Raw genomic sequence first — 6359 nt, 5'->3', positions numbered from 1 at the left:
TCAAGCTTGTGTAAAAATGAACTCATGCCCGATTTACATCTCGTTGATTCCATTTTAATCAATTGATTTGTGCAAGATGAGCCTTGGTTGTTTTATTCCATCACCACTATCTCTTTGGCCGATCACATGCTTTCACTTGGTTGTTTTTTCCTGAGGAACCGCGACAATGAGTAGTTTTATTAGCCAGCCTCTTGACCATTACATGTTTTGAGAAGTTCCTCCATTGTTGGAACCAGTTGCTACCCTTTATACCACTCGTTCCTCCAGGACAAGTCACCTTTAAGCTCTTTTCTAACTTGTAAAAGATGAAAATATTGTCAAGTATTTTTTTCCCTTTTTTTACTCGTTAAAGAGAATAAAAACGGGCGGTCTGCTTTCAGCACTTTTACGACTCTTAAAACATGAAAAGGTTGTCGAGCTCTTGTTGTTTTTGAACTCATTAAAGGCTACGAAATGTTGTTTACCGAGTATACATTTACCCCTTTTTCGGGCTAGGATAAACTATTTACGAAAAAGGTACTCCTTGACTGAAATTGTCAAGCGGTTCTCTCAAGTATTGTTTTCTACCTTTTCGGGCTCGAGAGACACAAATGTGCGAAAAAGGACCATGTGGAGTTTTCTTTTTCATGTCTGTTTCAAACTCTCTAAACATGAAAAAGATACCGAGTTACACCTTTGTCGAACTCGTTAAAACATTAAACGACATCAGATTCGTCACCATGACGAACATGAGCTTCTCCTTCCTAGGGCTCATTAATCTTACTAGGTCGGATTCATCTGAAGGATGGACTTATATTACAAGCATATGTTATCCCCATCAAGCTTGTGTAAAAATAACTAGTGTACTTTCCAGAAATGGTGAGGGAAAATTGGAAGTATTTCATCAGTTGTATTCACTTGAGGCAGCCTGTCGCTCTTGAACATTGACACTCATATGTTGTTCGTGTTGGGTTTTGGTACATCCTCACTCTGTCACTTCCCTCCCTGAGTTTTGGGTTATCCATTTTAAACCTCTCTTATTATCTCTACCACGTCACCATGACCTTTGATCCTATGATGTCAAATGCTGCCAAACTCCGAAGTTGTGTCATCCATATGTTCAAGAGAATTCTTCCTACTTGTACATTGTCTGATCATCCTGGATTACTCTCATTCATGGTGTTCCCATTTTTAGTTGATGATGAAGGATTCATTATTACCTTCCTTCGGCAGATCACTTCCTATCGATTTTAGCTCATTGTCCAAGAAGTTGATCTATAAACTCCTTTCCAATACCTTAGAGATTGCATGCCTCAATGGCAAGTTCTTCGCACTCGACGACAAGTTCTCATCATTGGCCTTCAATCGAATGATTTCACGGGTGTTCGACTTCAGTTCCTTATTCACATCACGTGAATTGTGTTGTTGGTACCTTAAGAGCCATTGTCATTATTTCTCTCGTGCTTTTTAACGGTTCACATCATTGACCGGTAATCAAGCGACTTTCTAACAAGTTCAACTTCAACACATTTATTCACATGTTATAATTTGTACTTTGATCGGGTCATGTTGGAGCACAAGACCCTGAGCTTAGATTACAAAAGTCCAGGTTATGAGGGGTAATGAGTCATTCATGACTATATAAATGATTCTTTATGTATCGTTGCACCCATGCCATGGATCTATTTCATATGATCTCTCCAGTTGGATGGCTATATCCATGTCGATGATCCATGCACATGATCTTTTTCTTAATGGATAAATACGCCTAGACCATGGATTCATGTATTGTTATATGCCTCTCATGTTTATCAGGCATGACTCTCAGATTTTAGATATGTACATGTATGCTTGCTTACAAGTTTTCCGACAACGGACTCTAGTTCCCCGCATCTACTTGTAAAGCATTTCACCTCTCACTCTAGTTCGGCCTTCATGCTTTAGGGGGCATCTGTTACACAACATTTTGTCACTGTCCCTGTACTCCCCGTTCCACGATCCCAGAGGACCTCTACAGTGACCCTCATGTGTTTTCCCATCATGAAGAAACTCCCATTATGTCCCTCTTCATGAGCAGAACATTTCCCTTTTGCATCATTTCCCAAAAATCTTCCTTTTTCCCCAGTTTACAAGACCGACACTAATGATCAGTTCATCCCCCACGCCGATCTACATATTTTAACACTGGGACTAGTGTCGATCAATGCTACTGAGCCTTGACTTAGTCATTCCGATCCTCTCTTGGCAATTTTTTTAAATATGGAGTCGAAGCTTCTAGGTCTAGAAGCTTTGTAACAGAAGTCCGGTAAATGGTTGGGCTAGATGGAGCCGAGGAAGTCATTTTGGGTTCCTTTACCCTATTAGGATGGTACAAACCCAAGAGATAAGACCTCTCTCGTGATAAGAGGAACCATCTCCCCTCCATCAAAGCTCTATAAGCCCCTCCTTTCCCAAGTTGAACTAGTTTTTGGATGTAGTTTCAGTTTGAGTATTTTTGGAGCTTGAATAACCAACAAGATATTATAGCTTGTAGCTCTCTAGTTTATGTTTGAGGGAGAATAGTGTGTTTGGTTTGGTTTGAAACTAAAGGGAAGAAGCCTTAAAACTTCCATTATTGGGGTTATCCATGAGATGCTAGCAGAAGTGTGGGAACCCGAATATGTCAGAGGAGACTAGCAATGTCAAGGCATTGGTTGTAATCTCTTTCTGAACTTATATGAATACAACTATTGATTGATTTCCTACATGAAAGTGTTATCTTACATTTGATGGCTTAATGTTCTTTGACCTGTTAAGTAGGTTGAATGCAATTTGTATGTTATCACATTTATTGTTGTTGTTTGTTTGCTTGTTTCAGGTATTCGAAGGAAGGAAATGAAAAGTAGCTAGAGTAAGGAAGCAGGATCATCACCAAGCAGAATAGCATTCTAAGAGGTAGGCCCTCTTATTTGATTCTAGCTTAAGGAAGTTTTCCATAGATTGTTTGTTTGTGGCTAGACCCGCTCTCTCAGGCTAGAGGTGTTGGCTTTGTCCGCATCGAGAACTTACCTACACCACTATCCTATTAGCCAGCCTCTTGTCCTGTTTTTATCATGAGTAGTTCCACCATAATCAGAACCAGTTGTTATCCCTTATACCACTCATTCCTCCAAGAGGAGTTTTCTTTAAGCTCTTTTTAGACTCCTTAATTTAGAAAATATTGTCAAGTGAACTTGTCTCCTTCATGTTCGTAAAAGTATTTGAAGGGTAATCTACCCAGTATAAGTTTAACCCTTTTCCAGACTAGGAAAGACTAATTATGAAAAAGGAATACCCTAGTCTACTTTGGCTAGGAGGTTCCCCATTGTATACTTTTATCTCTTTTTCGGGCTTGGGGGACAACTTTACGAAAAAGGAACTTACAAAAATAGAAAGGAGGGAAAATTTATTTCCATTAGTCATCAAATGGCAGCATCCTTTGCATCACCCTTGAACGTGCCACATGTCTACTTCATTATCTCACAGTTGGGTTTTAGCTTGCTTAAGAGTCGTACCATTCATATGAGTCTCTTTACACCTTTGACTGGTTACTGTTCCAGTCATATGGAGCATGCTTCGATTCCTCCTGCATCGTTGCATGATATCACATGGTGCTCATTAGTCATGTTTCAAAGTCACTCTTGTGTCGTGTCACTATGTGTTCAAGGGAAGTATCATCCTGTGACGGCCATCTGTAGTAGCCTATTGACCTTTTTGAGTTGGCCATCCCTATGTTAGTTGTACTTCATCCATTCATCACATCATCTTGGTATGTTTCATGTCGATTAATGGGGTATACATTAAGGCCCTCCTTCGACGGATCTTCTCTTGTCGACTTCAACTCATTATCAAGGAGCTTGATCTAGGAACTAGTAATACCTTGGAGCTTGCAGACCTCAGTGGCAAGGTTCCTCACAATCGACAGTGGGTTTATGTCATTGGCTCCTAATTGGTCGATTTCAATGGTGTTCGACATCAGCTCATTTATTCACACTTAGTGGACTGTACTAGGTACCTTGGGGTCCATTTTCCTCATTGATGGATTCCCTCGCATATGTTACTAGCTTACCTCATTGGCTGGTAATCAGGCAATTTCTACCATGCTCAACATAAGCTTACTTATTCGCATGATGTATATTCGTACCATCAAGTTTATGTCGAAGACCCTTGCTTAGGGACATCTCACTCTTATATGGCATCCTTCTTAGGCTGTGTTGGAGTTATGTATCATTCATGTACTTTGAGGACTATCTTGAAACACTTCTATGTCTATCATGTATCCATAGTCCTACTAATGTATACTGTGACATAGATCCATGCTTGTATTTTTTAGTGGTTATGCTCTATTTGTTGAGTTGCATGGATTCACTGTGTATGTCTTCGTGGCCATGTTATAGCATTTCATGTAATGGATTTGCAATTTATTTTATGGTGGCCCCATTCAGTATCTTCTTATGACCGAGCATGGGTTTGCCTGCCTCGGGGATGTTATTAACAGAATTGAGACTTCAACACTTGAGTTCCTCCAATCAATCTTTATGGTCTTGGCTCCTTCCTCCCACTTTGAGCTTTGAGTATTATTATAATGCATTTTGGCCTTCAGTTTCTCTTTTGATCTCATGCATTAGGGGACATCTGTTATAACCCTATTTGCCACTCCATTATAGTGAGAGAAACCCAATATCAACTTATCTTAGTTGTTTAGATAAAATGCATCCCTTTTCACCTTTTCTTTTAGTTACATGATATTTATGCCATGATAAAAGGGCGGAATTACATGATTGAGTTATTTCTCATAATTAATTTGCCAAAAAATTATAATTATGAGATAATAATTATTCCATAATTGAGAAAAAAACTCATAATTGTGAAAAAGTTTTCTAGAGTTTGTCATTCCCAAGGAGATCAACTTGACCCACTTGTGTATGAGTTGGCTAGAGGTCCATTATTGTATAAGTATCCTAACTTCTCAAGCCCCTAGGTGTCTAGATACACTCTCCTAGAGGATAGAATGAGCCTATATAATTTCACCAAGAGCAAAGGGAAGGGGAGAGTATCCAAACTATAGCGTGGGAGCTCTGCCATATTGGGAGCTTGAGAGCTCTGGTATAATGGGAGAGGAGACCATACTATAAGATGGAGGAGAGGATATTATTTGTTGAATGTATATTGATGTACTTTCACTTATATGATTAATAGAAACATATGTTCATACCCTGTATCTATCTGTATTCAGCATGATTTATAGTTGTTTCTATGATATTTTGATCTAACGATCTTCTGAGGAAGGTCACTTGTTATATCCGTTTGTTTTTGATTCTGTGTAGGGATTGAGATCAAGTATGGACAAGGTAGATCACTCGAGTGGAGCACAGAAATCTGCATCAGAGCCAAATTCCTTCCCTAAACTGTGAGGAGGCCAGGTGCACACATATTTCCTTGCAGTATATAAAACTGATTGCCTGATGCATGTATGATCAATTGGGTTAGGACATTATTATATCTCTGTTGGTATTTCCTTTTGTTGTCTAGTGATCTCAATTGGGCATGAGATAACAGAGCAATATCTCCTTGCACAATTAAATGCAACAAACATGAAGGCCAAGATAGCTACCTTCAGTCTAAAGGGGAAAGCAAATATCAGATGGGAGGATGTGAAGAATGATCCAAATGGATCCAAGAACACTCTCTAAGTCTTGAAATCTCTTAAAATCGTTTAAAAAACCAAAAAAAAAATCGCATGAGAAAACCTTTTAGAATGGCGGAAAAACACTATCGGGAGGCAAAAACACGTGAAAGCAGTGAAAAACAGAGTATCAAAGGTCTGAACAGTGAATGTACAGTAGCCGTCAGATCTGGCCAATCAATGGTCTAGATCTGATCGGCGAATCGTAATCGGCGGTGGCAATCAGTGGATATCGGCGCAGACTATATAACACTTGTGATGGCGACCGGCGGAGTCAACTAGGACCGTTAATCAAGCGCAAAGATCGATGGCCCATGTTGCATCGCATGATCGCTATCAGAGATTACAAAGAGCGCTTACAACGGCCCGGGGCTATCGTGATATGCGATTGCGACTAATCGCATCGTGATATCACAATCAGAGAAACCTTATGGAGCAGGGCCTATACATATACATATATGCGATCCGATGAACCGAACCTGACGGTTATATAAATATTATCTCATAAGCTTTGAGATCCTCAGAAAAGGAATTTTTAATGTATTTTGTGTATTTCATTTATTAAACGAAATACAAGGGGTGAAGCACCAATGCGATAAGCCGGACCCGAAAGGGTTCCTTAAAGCTATTATATATTTTTTCAGATTCGCCACAAGCCATTTTTACGTTATTTTTG

Source organism: Pinus tabuliformis, chromosome 8 (genome assembly GCF_031772625.1).
Source record: "Pinus tabuliformis cultivar Carrire ecotype Pingquan chromosome 8, CPIR1, whole genome shotgun sequence".
Lineage (NCBI taxonomy): Eukaryota > Viridiplantae > Streptophyta > Pinopsida > Pinales > Pinaceae > Pinus > Pinus tabuliformis.
This window is presented reverse-complemented; position numbering follows the sequence as displayed.